The 20782-nt window shown below is 46.3% G+C and overlaps 1 protein-coding gene across 1 annotated transcript in view; it reads left to right on the forward strand.

Annotated features, from left to right (window-relative positions):
* The window catches only part of NEGR1 (neuronal growth regulator 1), a 107486-nt gene that overhangs the window by 23160 nt on the left and 63544 nt on the right, over positions 1-20782 (forward strand). The window lies entirely within an intron of this gene.

Raw genomic sequence — 20782 nt, forward strand, 5'->3', positions numbered from 1 at the left:
TTTTTTAAAAAAAAAAAAAAAAAAAAAAAAAAGCACAGAGGATGTGGTAAACTCATGAAATCTCTCCTGCCTTCTGAGAGGTGCGTCTGAGTCCTAGTTTGGATAAAAACATCAGCTTTGCTGGCCAAAGCCAAAACTCAAGCTTAACTGCAATGTGCAGCTGATGTGCTAGTTGGTGTGTACCCTGCACCCCGGTTTGCGTCAAAGCTGGAACTATTCCTGACCTCAGCTCACCATTTTCTGAGTCTGTCAGAGGTCTTTGGGTGGGGAAGTGAAGCTGAGCAGGGGTGGGATGTTGCTGCACCAGCCCTTGGCCCTTCCACCAGCCCGTGCTGCGGGTCTGCGGCAGGCGGAGGTCTCACTGCGACGGCTGGAGCAGGACCCAGGGCTTGTGTGTGGCAGCAGCAGAGGCTGGGCTGCGGGTGGGGTGGGATTTGCTCCCCCTGAACACCAAGCCACGGAGGTAACGGGAGAAACGGTGTCCGTGTCGAAGGATGTGCAGGCTCAGAGGGTCGTACTCCTCCTCGGAGCAAGGGGTGCTCAGGTTTGACTGCAGCACCCTCCATGAGGCTTTGTCCAGCTGCAGTAAGAAATGAGTTGCAGGCTGTTAAATCAACCAACAAGCTCAGTGAATACTTGAATAAGATGTCCAAGCTGATCTCTGCCCTGATTCAGCTCCCTGGGCTGAGCTGGAGATGTCGTTGGCTGTAACGTGGGTGCGCGTGGCGTTACGTCAGGTTTGGGCAAACTTCTGAGTCTGCGCTGGGGATGCACAGGGTATCTTTTTTTTTAATGCTGCTTAGAGCTAAATAAGAAACCAGAGAGGACAAAAATAAAATGGAAGCGATGCAAAACTGGTATCTGGCTACAGCACGAGGCAGTTTGTATACAGGATTTGCTGTAGTCAGCTAATTGCTAATGCACTTCTGTGGGGATGTGTGCCGTGTGCCCCAGCCAGCCAAGCACGGTGCAAAAGCGCTCAAACATCTGCTCCCTGCTGCTGCTCATCCCTTCCGACCAGGCAGAAAAACGGCTCGATGCCTTCAGGAGAGGGTGGTGCCAGAGCGGGGCGATGCTGGGAGAGCTCACCCTGCCGCGGCCAGCCCTGGGGCCCGTTGTTTGTGTCGGGCGGGATGTGTCGGGGTGAGCTTCGCTCCCCGGTGCCTCGGCAGCCCTGTTCAGAGAGGGACATTGTGCACGAGATCAAACCCCCAGAACGGTGCTCGCTTGCCTGAGGAGCTGGCGGGGCAGCTTTCCATCACTAACATTTCATTTAGGAGAGCGGTGGTTTGCCTACTAGTCACTAGTTACAAGCAAACTCTATCAAATTTACTTTCAAGTTTAAATCTGAAAAGATTGTGGAAAAAAAAAAATTAAAATCTGTAAAGATCTTAAAGAAATATTAAAGAGGGGAAGCCTTTGGGTCCTTTTGTTACCCTGGGTTGGGCAGTTTCCTTTGGCAAACGTTCCTCAGTCCAGCTTCTGATTTTTTTTAAGATACCTGTTCATTCGTCTGACAAACTCATGAAGAGCAAGGCTTTCTCCCTCCACTTCCCCCTAAAACAAATCCCGTTCCTTTATCGTCTCTGGTTTAATTCTCCTGCTGGCACCCTGCCGTGCGGGCTCAGCACCGGCTCCGTGGGCTCCTCGCCTGCCCCGGCGCTACTCCGTGGTCGTATTTCTGGTGCAGGGGTGTTGTGCCCGCTGTGAGGTGCCTCCGCCCCGTCTTTAATTCCACTTACTGGCCGCTCAGTCCCTGGAGCAGTGGCCAGCACACCAAGCTCTCCTCCTTTAGCCTGGCGGGGATTCTGGCTTTTCCCAACCTCTGCCACCTTTCCCACCTGTAGTGCTTAAGGTAGAAAATGCTCTTGGAGGTAACGTGTGAATTATGCTCCTGCTTCTGCGCGGGTCTGATGGGGTGTGGCCGGCAGCGTGCTGCGGAGGCATCGCTTCATCTCGGCCTCGGAGTAATCCCCGTCCCATCTCTGTGCCCCGCCACCGCGTCTCGCACGGCCACGTCCTGACACACGGTCTCCAGCAGACGGAACGGCGCCGGCCCCGCGCTGCATTTGCATGAGGATGATCGCTTAACCACCGCTCCTGACAATTTTTAATACTGTTTCGCTGTTATTAAAAGGAACGGTCTTTACTGCAGACCTGATAACTGTAGAATAAATCAAGGTTTTATTGTGCCCAGTTAATAGAATGTATCAATGAGCCCTGAGCGGTTCCGGTGGATATAAGCATAATTTTGAATATGGATATTCATCGCATATAGCGGTTGTTCAGTCATCCAAGCATGTACAAGAAAATTACCAAGTTTAAATTACTTTCTGAATTTCAAGTTTCTTGGCTGGGCAGCTTCCAACCATACATAAACAACCGGCTTGCTATCTGCCTTACAGCACATACATTATAACTCTAATGACTTTACAGGGTTGGGGTTTTTTTTTTTCTTTATGCTGCTTCATGTTGCATCATCTACATTTTCTACTTAATTTATGTCCGTCCCCCATAATTTTCCTTTTAAAAATGGTGGCCTGAGAATCCACGGTGCATTTGTCTGCCTGAATTCTGAGAGAGGACAGCAGGGGGGGAAAAAAAAAAAGAATAAAAGGAATTGAGGCTGCTGGTTTATGAAGAAGGAATACTATACCAAATCAAGTTTAAAATAGATAAGATATAATCCAATTTCATTTCACAAGTAAGTCTTATTAGCATTTTCCATTACATTTTATAAAGCAAATAATGATTTATAGATGATGATATTGAACCCCACTCTGAACAGACCAGCGTCTGGATTAGCGAGACTTGAATATGTCATCTGAAAGCGGGTCTGGAACTCTCCGCGAGGTCCTGCAGCTTTGCTGACTCCGCTCTGGTTCATCGGTGCCTTGCTTAAAGGCAGATGCTAAATGCCAGAATCTCCAGAAGTGTCGAGACCGTGCCGAGGTGATGAAGAATGGGACGTGTTCATCGTGAAACTGGTGTTTATTTTAATAGATGTAAAGCTGTCAGCTACCTACATAAATAGCAAATGTGGACTTCTGTTCAGACAAGGCACAGGCTAAGGGTCTGGTTTTCTGCACTTGTATCTTGAACAGCTCTTTCAAGCTGGATCTTGTGGACCTGACTGAATTAGGATCCAGTGGCTTTGGAGAGGGGAAAAAGCCATTCAGTTGAAATTAAGGCAGTAATTTAATTTCAGCCTTTATGAACCCCATCATGCTGCAAATTACAGGCCAGATTCATCAGCGCTTACCAGGGAGGTGAAAATTACAGTTCCTGTGCTGAGGAAGCCCAGCTGGCACTGGGCAGCACTGGTGTGGTCTGGTCCTGTCGGGTCTGTTGGTTTGGCTGCCTTGGGGTCTTCCTGGCAGCACAGGAGGGAGGACAGGCCTTCATTTCTGAGCCAGGACTCCCAAGCAGTGTTTCTGGCACAGGTTGTTTCGAAGGAAATGATGCCTGGGCTCAACCTAGAGCAGTTCTGCCTCTGATGTGCTGCAGGCTGTGGAAGAGAAAGCAAGTCTGCCAGATCTTGTGGACGGTAAATACAAACAATACAAAGAGGTAACTCAACATTTTCTAGATATTGAGCCATGTCTGCTCGTAACAGCATCTCTTTGGACAGATTTTTTTTTTTTTTTCCGTTAGGTCTTGAAAATATTGAAAAAGGAAAATGGAAGTGAGTAGACTGCATGATAACCCGTAAAAACTTGTAGTAACCTTGTAAGTTGTGCCCCTGAATCAGCGTTGCCGTGAGATGTTTGCCCGGCCTGTTTGTAAGGCGTCTCCAGTGACGGCAGCTCCCTGGCCAACGTACTCCATCACGGCCCTTAACTGACCATTTTTCACAGTGTCTAATGTGAACCTTCCTTGCAGAATTACAACCCCATTCCTCACCCGTCCTCCGAGGAACGGCCAACAGATCAGTCTCGCCTTTCACTGTCTTTGGAGACAGTGGATTTGTGCTCCCCGGGTTTCCCTCCTTGTGTTCGCCAGCCCCGATTCACCTCATCGTTATTCTTCGGTCACGTTTTTGAAGGGACTGACTAAGTATTTCTTTTCTGTAGATCAGCTGGTGCTAGGGAAGGACTTTCCTGAGTAAGGTATTTAAATCTTGAGCCACCGTGCCTGGTGAGGTGTTGGATTGCCGAGGGTGTGGTGGGATTTATTTTTGATGCCTCTTTGTATATCTGGGTAGGAGACGTGCCTTGCCTGTGGCAGCAGGATGCTTTAGCAGGGTTTTATCCCCAGCAGGTCCGGTCTCTGCAGAACGGTTGTCTCACCTCCTTGTTCTTTTCATCCAGCTGGCGAATATTAGGTGTTGAACTCATTCCTGTTTGGTTTTGTCCAGTTTTCAGGCTGTTTCTTCAGTTTATCAGGGCTGTTTCAGGGTTCTCATCTCTGATAAGGGTATTAATGAAAGCCCCCAGCAGCGGCGGGCCCAGGGCCGATGTCCAGCTGAGCAGACAGCACAGCAGACCCCTAAGCTCGGCCTGGCAGAGAACGTGTGTTCCCCCGAAGGAGCCGTGGCACGCGCCAGACGCGCTGAAACGCTCGCTGAGGCACCCGCCGCCGTTCCCTGCCGCGGGCAGGAGCTGATGGCCTGACACCACCTATTCTTAACAAACCTGCTGGCAATAGCTCATCTTCTTGTTATCTTCCAGGTGCTTTCACATCTTTGATTGCTTGAGCGGCGTTTTTATGGGGATTGGAGATAAATGGACTGGGTTGTAATTCCCCGGCTCCCGTTGCTCTCTCTGTTTATGAAGTTGGTGGAGGCTCTGCTAGGCACTTGCCCTGCGTCTCAGAAATAACATTGCAGCTCTGCAAAGGCTTAATCCAGCTCTCGAATATCGTTTTGAAATCTATTAGGCCAATTTTTGAAACTTATTAGGCCAGGTTTTGTATCAGTTTGGTTTATTCGAGTACTTGCTGCATTATTCCTTTCTTGTCTTAACCTGAAATAGAAGAGAGTTAATTGTGCTCACTGAATTGGTCAAATTCTGTGTTTGGAATCATTCTGCCTCCTTTAACCCTCTTTCTGCTTGTGTTTTACCTTCTTCGGTAAATCATCTAAGCTGGTTTTAGGTGGAATTTTTTGCTGGTTGGGTTTGGTTTTTTTTTTTTCCTTCTTTCACCAAGTTTTCCCCTGCATCTGGGCCCCAGGTCTGTGCATCACCCGGGTCGTGGTGGTCTCACTGAAGCCCAGAGCAGAGGGACCCCGGGCTGCTTCCCGCCCTCCCGGGCTGCAGCATCCGAGTTCTGCCGCCGGCTCTCAGCCGGAGCAGTGTCCATCCCGTGGGACTGGGTTTTCAGGGAGCAGTGAGCCGGTTATGAAAGGCCTCTGCTGCGCGGACCTCGTGCCCCCTTCCTGCTGTGATGGTTTGATAAGATATTTTATGCTGTGTGTGGGGTTTTTTATAGAAGGAATGTGTGAGTTTCTTGTATGAATTTTAAGTAACGTGTTTGTTTTTTGCTTGGACAGGTTAGGGTTTTGCAGAACAGCTTACCTCATTAGCATTTCTTAGAAGTCTGCCTTACTGTTGCTATGGCACTTTGCATAATATTATGCATAATACTCTGATTTTACTTTGAAATCAGACATACTGTACAAGCCACTCTAACCTAATTATATCTGTAACCTTAAACCTACTGGGGGTAGGAAAAAAAAAACTATAGGACTTCGGTGTTTGTTGGGGCTCCTAATACCTGGACTCATTGGTGTGACTTTGTTGTCTTGGAAAGTGTCTTGCTGTGAACCGTTGCTGACCTATGAAAAACATTTCCTTGGCAAGGTTTGTTGTTTTTTTTTTTTATTTTGGATTCAACAAAGAAAATTCCCCTCAGTCAAGGTGAATGCATTATTAAATAAAAAGGCAAGGCCCAAATATTTTTTTCCAAAGGTCTCGGTCCTCTGCTTTTGTACTAAGTATAAAACTACTCGGAGTATTCTGCAGTTTTAATTTCCACTCTTCTCTAATTTGAGAGGGGAGAAGGGACACTTCTGTTTAAGCATAAATAAATAGCTCTGATAGTTTCAATTTTTAATAGCCACAGATGTGCAGCTTCATATTTATATCCCTGACTAAATTTAGGACTTGGGGGCTATGGTCAGTGTTGGCTGTAGGACATCAGGAGTCATTTTGTTGGAGAAACCAGTGAGTCTATACAAATGTGTTTTGATCCGTAAATGCAACTTCTCTTTTTCCTTAAGACTTGATGGACAGTGTGCTCAACAGCTGTATGTGGTTGTGTTGAGTCTTTGTTTTTTGCAGTATTGTTTGTTAGTCAGCCTGAGAAGGAACAGCCTTCTCATCTGTTGTACCAAAAGTTTACAACAGCGAGTGCAGCCAAGGATGCTGCATCTCGCAGCCTTAGAGGACCTGAAACTCAACCACAAGTGTTTTCCTCTTGGTGAGGACGCTTCCACCCAATGACAAAGTTGTTTTTTCTTTTAAACTGGCTAAAACTAGTTCTCTGAAAGAACAAAACTGTGGAAGAGGAGTTACTGCTTTTCTTTACGGTGTCATTTATATCGAGTAAATTCGGTCATGTCAACTCTTCAAACAGAATCGCACCCACGAGATGAAGTCATATGTTCGTATTTGACCATGGAACAGAAAGACCTTGTCTGGGTGTTGCAGTGGTTGATATTATCCATCTGGCTGAGATTCACACATTTAAAACTGCATCATGTAGGTCGATCTCTTTTTAATCACGCAGTATTTCCCAATATTGTAACGATTGGAGAACAATTTGCAAGTGCTGAGCACCCACAATTCCCACTGACTTATTTGAGAGGTACCTGTGCGTGGAGCCTTGGAAGACTGAACTTTGCAATACCCGTCTGAAGTACCAAAATTAGACTCTGAAAAGCTAAAAGCACTCCGGAGTGCACTTTCACTAGTTTCTGTGACACAAAATTTCCTAAATTCTCGGGTTACGGTTCAAAAGTGGGATTTTGGCTTCTAAGTAACACTGGGGGGTCCTTGGAAGCCTGACTACTGGTTCATATTTGGTTCTGTTAATGAATCAGTGGGGCTTATCGCCGTGTGAGCTTCCCAGAATGTGACCCTGCTCTGTTTAAACTTCCTTGGTCTCGGATGTGTGGGTGAGGGCGATGCTGGTGCGCGCGCTCGCATGCGACGTCAAGAGTCCGCAAGCATAAGAGACGGCCCTGGCCAGGCACAAGCTGTGTCCAAAGCATGACTCCAGGCTTCCCCATTTTCCACAAATTTTCTGGTTTCTTGGGTAAGAAGGGCTGCAAGGATTGGTCCCCCCCTGCTTTGCCCTACCCGCCACAGACCTGGGGAGTGCACGATGTCTTCCCTTTGCTTTTTTTTTTAAATCTGAAAACAGTTGCGGAAGAACCAAGTCCGAGTTGTGCTAACATTCTGAACGGTGAGAATAATTCTGCTCCGCATTGCACCGTTGGGGGGCTGCAGACGGACTTCTCGAAGGACACGTTGGCAGCCTGCGGCACAGGCGGGTCAGGAGTGACGCAGGTGTGGAGGGGTAGTGTATTGGACCATCAAGACCATCTTTTGACTTGTTTTTCCTGTGATTGTTAAACATTAACCTAGTTCTAAAAATTGGATTCTGTGCTGTACGGACGTTCTAGTTCAGTAGTTATAACTTTTACATCTGAGCTGCTGTTCCAATTAAAAAGACGTAGGAAGGCCGTCAGAGGAATGATGGAGAGGATGACTTTCATGCAGCACATAACACGGAGCTGAGAGCAGAGAAATAACAGTGTAATTAGTTTCTATATCAGTGGGTCAAATATATGAGAACACAAAGCCACCCACTCCAGGTAAAGGAGATTAGGTGCTAGCACAGCTGAGATGAAAACTTTGATCACGGCTTAAGTCAATAATAGCAGAGCTTGTCTTCAGGTCCAGCCATCCAGACAGGGACCTGCTAGAAAAAATATTTCAGGTGAAACTAGCACAAATAAGAACGGTTGGGTGGGGGTTTTTTATGTAAGATAAAGATCTTAAAATTTTCTGCTATCCTGTGAGATGGAGCTTTTGATAGTGCACAGTCTAATCAGACTTGAGGTTTTCTTTCTTCTGGGGTTTTTTTTGTTATTTTTGGTCCACGTTAGGACTAAATTCTTAATTGACTTAATTTGCAAGGCTATTCTCGCCTCCGAGATCGCTCGTGTGAGTTATATGATGTCCCGTCTCATAGTAAAGCTTAATGAAACACAACTTACACTAATCCAGTAAAAACCACTCCTATATTTAAAACCACCTCAGCTGGTGGGGTGGGGATTTGAAGAAAACCTCTTTCTCCTCGCTGGTGGTAGCGCAAGTAGGCTCTTATGAAAGTAATGTTTGTCATTTTATGTCCTTCAGGTATTTTTATTAACATTTCAGGAGTCAGATTAAAACACTATAGTTCAAGTTTCTGACTCGAGTGCAATTTGGCTCCTAAATTAACATCGATTTCTTTCGGTGGTGTGATGGTTTACTATTAGGTTCGTCAAACTGTTGCACAGTTACTGCGTATTTCTGAAAAAAAAAAAAAAAAAGTCGGTCACGCTGAAGCGTGACAAAATTGATCGTAATGTTTCTTCATGTAGATGGCGTTCTGCTGCCACAGCACATGATGGGGGGCTTTGGCAACGTGAGATGAGCTCTGGTATTTGGAGGAGTTGGAGTATTAGTGCTCGAGAGGTCCCTCCAGCAGATAAGGAGTACAATTTTCATCGCTTCAAAGAAAATCCCTGCTTAACTCTGCCGACTAATTGCGGGGCTCTTTGGGGGGCAGCAGGGGGCTGCGTTTGCCGGCAGTGTGGGTGGGTAAGGACAGCAGCTTGCCAAGTGAGCTGCCTCTTCTTTCCGTGAGATCTGGGGTTGGCCAGTGGCGTACGAGGCTGCAGGACAAGGATGCGGCTCCGCTCCTTCAGTGGAAGAGGAGAAGATGCTCCAGTGTGACACCAGTGCTGCCGCTGCAAGGGCTCTGCTTTTGGCTGCAAAGGCAAATTCTTGAGTTTAAAACATCAAAAACCACCTCAGGTTCTCCCTTTGCTGTGTGGAGAGTGTCTCCGACACCAACCTGTGAACCACATGGAGGGGGTAGAGAGCTATTAAAGCCTGTGCAAACAAATCCTTTTGCCAGCACCAATCCCTTGGGGAGCGGTGGGTTTCACCTCGCTATTAAAAGTCTGTTCCAGGCTCATTCCAATTGGAGACAAGGAAAATTTCTCACGATGAGAACAATCAGACAAAGGAAAAACCTCCCCAGGGTGATGGACTCCCCAACATCCGGCACTTCTAAGATTCAGCTGGACAGGGGACTGGCCCACCTTGTCTCGACTGGTTTTTGTCAAGAAAGGTCGGACCAGATGATCCTTGAGGTCCCTTCCAGTCTGTTGGTCTACAATTCTATTATTCAGGTCTGGATGTTATTGTTTTAGAAGCCTGTGGGTGCTAATTATTTGTCACTTCTGCAGTGGTCACTTCTGAGGACTGCTGTGATGAACAGGAGTCTTGGTTCCTTATCCCCAGGAGAACAAGTCCTTGAAATAAAAATAGCTTGTACTAATTTGCACATATTTACACTCTGCCAGTAGTTACAGGTCCACGTGCTGTATAATTATCATATACCGGTAAATGCCAGTCATTATGTTTATGCATCTCTGGGAGGCTGTGCTGTAACAAAAAATAGAGCATCCATGACACACTCTCCTAATATCAAGTGAAAAATGCTGTCAACAACGTATTGTTGATGGTTGGTGCAAAGGCACAACGTGATGGCTTCAGGCCATTGTTGGTGGAAGTGTGGGGGTCAGCTGATGAATTAGTGGAACAACAACAACAAAAAAACCCACAAACAAACAAAAAAAACAACAACATGAGGGGTTTTTATATAGCTTTATTGTACTTTTCCACCTGTCCTGTCATTTTAATGTCAAAATAAGGTTCCGGTAGGATTTGGGGCACCTCTCTGCATCCACCTGTGGTGAAGCTGCCTCCTCCTGCAGCTCTTTCTCCTGGCGTCAGCAGGAGCGTGCCCCCCGCCACGGGGCTGCCTCCTCGCAGGGTCTGTGTGCAGCTTCTCCTCTTCAGAGGTGCTAAAATCTCACACCTGCAGGTGGGATGTTGACCCCCTGAAACCCGCTGGGATGCGGAGCGAGGAGGTGTTTGTAGTGACTGAGGAAAAGCACTCCTGGCGAGTCAGTCCTGCCTGGAGTGAATGCTTTCTCCCAGCCCTGAGCCACCGCTGGCTCTTCAGCCTCCAGGTGATCCCACTTGAAATACCAGCTAAAAAACAGCTCAGGAAAATTGAAATCTTAATAGAAGATGACTCATCTCTAAAGAGCTTATGCATTTCAAGAAGCAATTTGAAGTATACAGCAGGCTGTGTTAGACTCCAAACTAGAGCCAAAATTAATGGAGAGCTCTTCAGCTTCCAGGAGCGTTCGCTTTCCCAGATTGCTCTTCAGCAAAAACAATTACTTAAAATATTTCTCATAATAGTCAACATATTGTAAAGCAATATTTCTCCCAGTAATTGTGGTAGTCCTTGTTGCTGCTGGCCTAAGACTTAGTCTTCCCTGTCCCTTGCAAGCACGGTGCCTTTGAGGTGAGCGTCGAAAGGGGTTTTGAGTGCAGCTGATGACGCCAACGGGGATCATGGAAAGCCAAGTCTGAACAGCGCGTGTCCGTCTTGCAGAATTCTCAGTCCCCTGATTATTTTTTTCTTATTATTATTTTGTTCCAGCAGGAGTCATTGCTGCTTTGAAATGGTTCTGCAAAAGAAATCCATTTAGCATAACTTGTGAGTGCATGGGTACGGCCGTGACGCCGCGCAGTGACGGTCCCCGTTGGCTCCCTACCCTGACTACACTCGGCATTTCAACGAGACATCCAGTCCCTGATAAGACTGTAATGATATTGTTACAACTTGTTTGTCCCCTGGTGAGATTGCTAAATTAGGTTTTAATAACTTCTGCAGTTTGGCTGGTATTAGCGAGTGTGTGGAGTAGGCACTAGATCTGAGCTAGGGGAGCTTTGAGAAGTAATATTTCTGCTTTTATCGCTTAAAACAAAGCAGTGCTGTTGACAGAGAAGGAAGGAAAAAATTGCCAACATCATTCTTTGGGCATTATAATTCATAAAGCTGGTTCTCTTCATATTTTCTGCCTCCTCTCAAGTAAAAACAATTTTGAGGCTGATGTGACCTTTTTTTTTTGTACTTCAGAGCGAACGCAAGCTTTTGCAATGAAAGATCTGGTGCCTTGCAGACATGGCTGCACTCGGGGCCGCCTCCCAACAACATTAGGGACCGCGTTGCTTTGGTACCTGTTGCTCACCGTGCACAAAGATCACGATAGTCATTTCTACACTGAAATAGTTCAGGAATTCAGAAAAATTCACTTCAAAACGCGCTGTCTCCCGAGTACTTTGAACAAAATTCTGTTAAATGTCAAATGTCTTAAAAACTCAGGTGCTCGCTGCTGCTGCACCTGCTATTATTAATGGTAAAAATCTCGAGAAAAAAAGAGCAAATTGGGAATTAGCTTTCAACGCAGCAATTAAATGTTTAAGTGGGGAAATCCCTGTATTCCAGACTTCTCGTGTAAAGTTGGGTCTGCGTCAAGTGACTTGCAGTCTACCGACTCTTCCTGAGAACTGTGCGACGTTCTTTGGAAATGAGCAGTTGTAACAAGAACATGAAATGATCGTCAGGGGTGAATTGCAAAGCCCTGGATGCTTCTGGTGTTCGTAAATGGCTCGGGTTTTTTGTCTTTGGTCTTTCTCAGCACGTTTCCATGTGCGCTTTACTTTAAGCGATGATCTCAGCATAAAAGGTGACATCCGTTGTACCTAGTTCATTGGCTTTTGTCTGTTGAAATGCCACAAAACTGGAGAGGAAGAAATTACTTCACATGGGCAGTCTTAGAAATAATTACAGATTGGGGGGAGAGAGAGAGAGAGAGAGAGCGAGCCCTGAGATGCCTGTACTTCAACACAACTCCTCCTTTACCACAGCCAGCTCATTTTTTTGGTGCCACGAGTGTGTGGATCCCACCTGTGTAGTGAGGAGCCCAGGGCACTGCGGAGCAGTGGCTGTGTTGGCTGAGATGCTCCGCGAAGGCTGCGGGGTGCTTGGCCATGGTGGGGTGGGGGGTGTGTGCCTTTGCACAGATATTCTGAGTGTGCTGCAGAAAGTGGAAGCCAACTCTCCCTGCCCCATGGAGCTACCACTCAACCATTGGCACAGACGGAGCATGTATGAAAGAAGTAAAATGCAGCTCGAAGTGAACGGGTTATTTTCTGATTTAGTATGGTTATATTAACTCCAGCAGGCCCCCTCTTTGGGCTAGCAGGAGGTCTGGGAAACCCCTGTCGGAGTTGCACTGAGTTTTATTTCTATAATTTTATGTCTAAACTTTGTTTTCGACGGCACAAACTTTCCCTGAGAGCATTTTGAAAGCAACTGGTATTTCTGTGGCTTTACTGCTTTTAGCTAGAAAACCCACTTTGGACCCGACTCCGCGTGCGTGCGTGCTTGTCACATGCCAATAGACATGGCCCCGCTTCTATCAACTTACATCTGCCGCAGATCGCTGGGGAAGGGGGAGAAACCAGAAAACCCTTTATGTAAACTTCACTTCTTTTTAATATAGAGCAATAGCTTCTAGACCTTTTATGGCTCTTTCTCATTCTTCACGAGATACATATGTATATCAGCTATAACACACTGTCAGCGAACAGTGGTTTTCAATCAAAAAGACTGTCAGTAAAGCTGATTCACTAACAAGAAAGCTGTCAAGCTGTGACAGCTGCTGTCTTTGCAACCCCAAACAATCTGTTCAGTGCTAACTCTGACTTATGCTTCCATTTATTATACAGTAGTAATGAGTTCTGTCCTTAGAAATATCATTTTGGTGAGTACACCTAGCTACTTTGTTATGTATGTAGAATATATCAAATCAGATCCAACATGTACGTGATAAGTTTTCTGAAAAAAAAAAAAAAAAAAAGTTCTACTTCTGTCTTTTGAATTATTTCTGACTTCCACATCCAGTTTCAATACTCATTTCTGTAGTTAAGCATGAACCTGGAGATTTCATTACTTTCGTAAGCTGAGAAGAGTATAATTTATTTTATTCCCATTGTGTTGGAAAAATGGCGTATAACCTTAAACACAACGCCAGTATCTGCAGAAATGAGTAGAGGAATTTGCCATTATAGGAATTGTTCTGACGCTTAGTAATCCCCAGATCCTGGAGACCGCAAAAATTCAACCCAGAGGAGAACTGAGGAGTCAGGATGCTGCTGCTGTCCGGATGTGGATGCACGTATTCGAATTGTCAACTTTTTAAAATAAGATAGCGACCACCTTGACAGCCTCCTTGAGCAATCTCCTCCAGCAATATCTTACCACACCTAAATCTGCCTGCCTTCAGTTTTGGTTGATTATTGCTTGCCTGGCCTGTGGAGGAGATAGGGAAGAGCTGTTTCCTTTTTAATTCTGTCTTGCATATTTAGTGTGTGACAGAATGTATCCCTAGGAAATCGTCTTTCCCAGCTCTGCTAGTCCCGGTTCCTTCTGCTTCCCTGCACTTCGAGTACTTCAGCTGAGACCACACTAGTGCCCTATAAAGCGGGTGGTTTGCGTGTGTTGAGCATCTCGGGGAGATGTTGCCCTCCCTTCCCAGCACTGCTCGTCGTCGGACGCCTCCTCCCGCCTCTCAGAAGAAGGGGAGCGTGGTCACCTGCGAGCCACCGGGGCTGTATACCAAGAGCAGACAAAGTTTAACCGACAGCAGCTAGAGAACGGTTTTCCATAAGCTAATGGCTGCCGCAAGTCATCAGGTAAGGATGATAAACTTCACTGAAGATCTACATAAAGCAAACGATGATGAAACTCTTTCTGAGACTTTAGAAAGGCTGGGCAAGGTCCTGGGGCCTGAGGCCCTGGGTGCCTGTTGTTCAGAGGGAACTGGCGGTCACCTGGCGTGTCTCCGACTCCCAGATGTGTGCTGGAACTGTAGCCAGATGCGTTGGTACCCGGGAGACACCCTGAGGAGGGTAACAACTACCGTGGGTTCATCAACAGCAAATCGCACTCGATGGCCCGGGAGGGCAGGAGGTGTCACGTGTGGACGTTCATAAGCTGCTGACATGTGGCACTGAGAGGTGCAAGCGTGAGAAAACACGGACGAGAACAAATGCCCACGGTGAGGATGCAGAATTATTTAGAAAACTGTGATGAAAAGGCTCCTTGCTGGGCCGAAGGGATGGGGGTCCCCAGGGTCTGTTCAGGTTTTCCATTAGCGCTCGTGATGCGTTTTCAGGTAGGGTCGAGGTGCAAGGGGGGGCGGTGCAGAAACGCACCACCACGAGTGTTTTGGTGGTCTGGGCACCACACGGGGCACTACAGCAGGGTCATGTTTTGCTTTAACGCCGATAGCGTAGGTGTGGCGCGGTTTCTCGTGGCCCTTGACGTCTCATGCCTGCCTCGACTGCTCTTGGCTTCCCGGCTGTGCTCAGCAGGACTCGAGCAGGTCTGTTGCTGCATTTCTAACCTACTCTGAGGTATTTTGCATTTGTGTTCCAAACTTTCTTTCCTTGGAAAACTACCAGCTTGCTTTAATTCACTTTCTCCTCAGCTTTACTGCCAAAAGATCTACATAGTAATTCCTGGAATTTGTTGAAGTCCATTGCTTTTATCTTCCTTAGAGGGAGAGAAATAACAAAGTGAAAGCGCTCATGTTTGTTCGCACCCAGGCTCCCGGCCAACTCTTCCTTCTGGATTGGCATCAGATGTATGAAAGCATCCCCTTTCCTCCTCTTCATTCCTCAGTACCGCTCCAGGATGCTGATATTCATTTTTTTTCCCCTTTCACCTCCACGCACACGTTTGAATAAATTGCTGAGATGAAGGAGCGGCAGCAGAGTGCGAGGGCACGTTAATCGTGTGGGAACTGGAGGCAGGATGCCCGGCTCACCTGGGCAGACACGACAGCACGTCATCCTCCTTCCCCTCCACGTCCAGCCATGTTGCGGCTCCTGTCCCATATGGAAACGTCCCTTTCCCAGGCTCGCTCCAGTCCTCCAGCACTACCCAGGGATGTACATTTGTGTGTGGAGCTCTGCTATATTTAACAGTGAGCTTGCATGGAGTAAAATATCTTTCTTTTTCACACTACTTAAGCCTTGTAGTTGTCAGTTGAGGAGATGCTGCCCTGCCTTTCAGCGCAAAGCTCCCCGTTGCTTGGGCTTTCCTCGCTGCCTGCGTGGGGCCGTGTACTCCCTCCCAACATGGGGAGAAATGTAACTTAATAGAGCGAATGTGGAAGAGGAATGAAGGTTAGACCAGCGTGCATGCTGCGTGGGAAAAGTTAACCCCAGCTGTTCCCAAGACGCCTTCTCCTGGGGGAGATGCTCTCTTGAGATTCACAGCGGTGCCCTTCACCTTCAAGTCCCCCAGCCAGCGCTTGCAAATGACTCATTAGGGGTGAGACCCACGTGCCCTCCCCAGCAGCCGCTGCCCATCGGTGTCACCTACGTCCCCACGCTTTGCCCCTCTCTACCACCTGCCTGAAGGGCGACGTCAGGACTCAGAAGTTGTACCTCTCAGTCTCCCTATGGACCATGCTGAAAGTTTTAAACCCTTTTCTAATAGATCCCCTTCAAATATTTCTTAAAAAGGCAGCCGGTGGTTCTGCTGGGTATTGTCGATAGCATATTTTTATGCCATGAGACAAAAGTTTGTTGTGTTGACTCGGGTAATTACAGATGCTCAGCCATTCTTTGCTGATGAGAAAGTATCGATGACAACTTTTCCCTCAAATTAACAGCAGTGAGAGCAATAGTGTATAAAAAGGATTACATGACAAGAGCTGTCTTTGTTATACTAGTGCTCTTTCAAGTTGCAGTGGTTGGGGTTTTTTTACTTTTTTTTGTTTTGAAAACTGTGAAATTCTCTTTTACGGCAGATCTTTCTGGGCCTCATTCAAAGCCCACTGAAGTCAATATAAAGACTTTGACTTCAGTTAAATTTGAATCAAGCTGTGCTGGCCAATGGAAGATTAAAACCAACTCCACCGTATCAAACGCCACCAAACACTGAACATTTATATCCCTATTTATGTTTTGTGCATCTGTTCCTTCTAAATTACCAACAAGTCTCGTATGCAAATGCAGGATTTGTTTCATGTTTGCTCATCGTGATTTCAATTACGCCCGCGGGAAGGGCGAGCGTGATGCCGTTAGATGAGCTCAGACCGGAGATGCTCCTGACCCGGCCGTCCTCCCCCAGCTGCTCTGGTGGACGTTACCAGGTCCCTGACCGCAGGGAGCGCGCAGAGCTGAGGTTTTTGTCTGTGTTGTGAATTCCTAGGCAGTGGCAGGCCTTGTTTTATCAAATGGGATGCAGCTACTTGCAAAAAGATGCAGATACCGACACACGCCCGGAGCCACCTGCCCCTCGGACACGTCACCCGCGGCACGCGCTGCTCAGGAGGAGGGTTTGTGTCCCCGTGCTGCCACAACCCCGTTATCGGGGGATAAAAATCGATTTATGGTGCTACCTCGAAGGGAACATGATCAGAAAAATGTTTTGTTGGAAAATAGAGGGTTAAATAGATGAAGCAGTAAGATGACAGACAAAACCAAAGCAGTCCCCCCGCCCGCGTGCTAACTTGCGTTTTCTTACGGAGCTCCCTGGAGGTCTTTGCTGGTTTGGGGAGGTGGTGTTAAATTTCTTCCCTTTCTTTGTTATCACTCAAATTCTTGTAAAACACATTGTTAAGAATTCCTGTCTGCTGGCCTTTTATTTATTAAGTATTATTTTGTGTTGCTGCTGTGTTGTTGTTTTGTTTGTTTTGTTTTTTTTTTTTCCTCCCACATAACGGTTATTCGTGGGTTTTAAGCTTTCCTCTCAAATCTGGGAGGTTTTATATTGAAACACATAAATTGCCCGGCAGTGAGTGATTCTGATGGTCTGTTATAATGCAATCCATTAGACGAAGCTGAGGGAGATGCCCATTTCGGGAGACTCTGACGTACTCTGCGACACGGGGGCAATGCTTGAGAATCCGCTCGCTTTCTGGTATTTACACAATTGTTTAATTAATCGACATTTAAAGTGTACTGTTTTGTAGTTAAATCCTGACTAGGCAAGGGAAAGGCACAAGAGAGGTGCTGGGTTACATATAAAAATGCAGGAGTTGAACTGAATTCTTACCGATAGCTTGTATGTTTGCAAACAGAATTTATGTGTAGGTACACACCGAGATCCCTCCGATTTCAGCGGGGTTTGATAAACCGTCAAGAAAAGAGGGGAAAAAATAAGCTCGGTTGTTTATCCCTGTGACTGTTAAAGGTATGTTGTCACACATTGGAGAAGTTTCTGATATGAAGAAGCATTTATTAAACTATTCCATGGGTTGGGGAATGGGTAGGGCTGCTGCTCTGAATAAATTAGGAAAATTAAATAATCTAGACTACTGGAAGACTGTCTTAATTATATAAAGTACAATTAATCCTGTTTCACTTGTAAAGATTTGTTAGTTTATTAGTAAAACACTATATGTGTGTGTGTGTATATATATATATATATATAAAAATTAATATATTTGAATATTGCTCATATCTGTTTTTTCTGAGGCAGAAAACAGATCTCGGAAAACCCGTTCCCTTACCTGAAAACTTTGTCTTAACACGCTGGAGAGCAATTTCACTAACAAAAGATGAAGTTAGGATGCCAAATTAAAATCTGATGAAAACTGGGAAAATAAAAAGACTTCTTTGACATTTACAATTAATGCCACAAAAAATGTTAGTTTAATCAGACAATATGGTTAATCACAAAGGTGAAATTGGAAGTTGCCAGCCCCGGATGCTACTGTAAAAGTTAATAAATTCAGCTCATAATCATTATGCACATGCTAGTTATAATAATTTACTGTCCATACCAAATCTTTATAAGCATTGTAATTAAATATAAAATGCACATTAGAATTATAATGAGTAATTAGGGCAACATAACTAATATGCATAAAAGTCCCGAAGCTCATTAAAATGTTAAAAGATGAAACCTGTTCTAGCTGGAGTTTGGTTGTTGTTTGTTTTTTTTTTTTGCACGCTTTCTGTGCTTGAATGCCAGCGTGTTGCAGGCATTGTTTTAATTGTTCCTTCAGACATTTGAAAGCAACATGAAAATATTTGGATAGGAAACCAGATTCAGCAGCACTTTGCATCATTTCTGGATGGAACAGAAGCTGTAAAATTTGGTTTCCTGGGACAAACGCCTGACTCATGTGAACGTGTTGGTGATATCAGATGAGCAGAAACTGAGCAGAAAGTAATTAGAGAGCTCTTCTAGCACAGGAGTAGGAAACAATGATAGCCTTCACGTCTTTCTCATTAGCATGCTGGGAGAGGGATGGAGTGCGGCGAGTACTCGGTGTCGCCACAGGAGACTTTTAATAGGGGCGTTTATTGAAACTTCGGTTGGTTCGCTGAAATGAAAGAGGATGTGCGCACACCGGAGTGCGCGTACGCGCCTGCTGTAGCCCTCACCTACCCCGAAATCTCTGGCAGGTCTCCCCGAGTGAGCCAATGGCCTCGCGAACTTGCGTCGGATTTGGCTGTGGGACAGGAATAACTCGACCGTCCCATCGGTTTTCTTGCTGAGGTTGCGCCACGCTCCCGTCCCACGTGGGGCTTATTTTCCTGTCGCTCCTTAAAAAGAAGGAAAGTAGGTAGTTGTGATTTTTACCGCGCTGCTTCAGCAATAACAGCGCCAACCTGGGTGCGTGCCAGCAGTTGGGCTCGGCTAGGCGGGACTGGCGTGAGGCTGGTGAAATGACGTCAAAGCTGCATCACCTCCTGGTGCGTGTCGGGTCTGGGCCCTCCTCGCTCGCACGTTTCTCACGCCACGTCTGTCCGGTGGGGATCCGTGAATGTGTGTTCTGTGGGGGTAATAACTCGGTGCTTTGAGTCAAGAGCGACCTTTCCTCCTGAGCCGCCCCGTGCGGGGACAGATGTGAAAGGGCACGAGTAAAACTCCAGTTAAGCTGAGTTTCTGAGCACACGCTTGAAAGAGCCTTTCCCAGCAAAGCACTTACATACTTAATATCAATTTCTCAAATACGTGTTCCAGTAATTTATTTCCAAGTCAGAAATGAAGCGTTTATTTTAAGTGCTCGGCTCCGCAGGGATGAACTGTGGGAGAGGATCAAGCAGGGATCCACCGTAGGGGGAGTAAACCTGCAAATATGAGTCACGAAAGCCCAGTACTGCTGACATATATATAATATTTTTTCCCCTTTGTTATTTTATATAATCATTATTTAGGAGACATAAAAATGAGAAATACGTTTTAAATTATTAGTCTTACGCAAGGTTTTCCTGTTAACGTCGCTGTTACATTTTTACTGCAGCGTCTCCTGTCAGGCCACTAATTTTTCTGTTCTGTTCTCCCGCTTGGGAGCTCTCTGTGGCTGTCACCCCCTTCCTTCCTCCTCTAGGCTCTACCAGAGAAATGGTTTCACTCTACTGATGCCCTGTACCTTTGAGACAGGTGGTTATTTTCTTGCGTTATTATTTACAGTGAAGTGCTCTGCACGCACTCGGAAGCACGGCCGTGTCTCCCCAACGCGACTGGAATCTCTTCCCGCGTAACCTTTGGAGGGGGAAACCCGGTGAAGGTGTTTCAGTTGTGGAGGCCGTGGAGTTTGAGGGGAGGCTTGCTGGAGCCTTGCCTACCCCGTGCCCCCCTTTAGCCACAGATTCCCTTGTGTCGAAGCTTTAACCAACATTTCTCCTCTTGCTTCAGCAGTAATTACTTTAAAAATTATTAAAGCTGCTCTTCTTTTTGCCTTTTTAAACTTTCATCGGGCCTTTAAGCTTGTGTCCATCTGTATTTATCCCTTGCCTTCTGTTGCCCGCTCAGGACTTTTGCTTGCATCTCTCTGATCAATCGGCTGAATAGAGCAGGATCGCATAGTTAATGACGCTAAATGATTTTCTGTAATAGTTTAATTCATTGTTATTAAACTCCTGAATGAAAACGCTTTCCTGGATGGCCAATATTTATCCTTGCTATTGATCCCCTAAGCAGCTGTAAGAGCCCAGCAGCATCTGCCCGCCGTGGGGACAGTGGGTAATGGGGGGTTACATGCTGCAGTGTGGGCAGTGGTACTGGTGTCACTGGGAACGCTCCTGACGGCACCTGCAGAAAACCTGTTGAGGGGTTGGAAGGCATCTAACTGCTGCTGGGATTGAGCAGGGTTTAAATCATCCCCCTCAGTAATTTAAGAGGGTCAGATCCCCCCAGTCCCTTCATAGGGAGGGGAGCATGGTGCAGCCCCCCATGCTGTTCATGACACCCTATAAAAAAGTGTCAGCAGAGGGTCGACAGGTTTATTGCCAATACAAAAAAAAAAAAAAAAAACGTGGAGGTGATCGGGAAGGGGTGGTCAGTGCTGTGAAATGCAGAGCCCTGTCACAGAGGGAGGGACAGGCAGGCAAACCATCATTTCAGGGATTTTCTAAGTTTTTGAGGTGCTACCCGGGAGGAAAAGTCATGTTATTTTCTGTATGTTTGTTATAACCTCTCCCAAGGAGCTGCCTGTCAGCCCTGGCTGGAGGCGGGATGTTGTTATCCTCCATCCTCTCCTCTCCTGGGTGGTTTGGCTGATCCCGTTCACCAGAAAAACAATTCATGCTGGATAACGGTGAAGGCAGAATTTAACTGAACCTTGTGAGCACTCGTTAACATAATATATGAGCTTTCCTCTTGCTAAATT

This window comes from Athene cunicularia (assembly GCF_003259725.1).
Source record: "Athene cunicularia isolate RWA chromosome 8 unlocalized genomic scaffold, athCun1 chr8_part1, whole genome shotgun sequence".
NCBI classification, from domain to species: domain Eukaryota; kingdom Metazoa; phylum Chordata; class Aves; order Strigiformes; family Strigidae; genus Athene; species Athene cunicularia.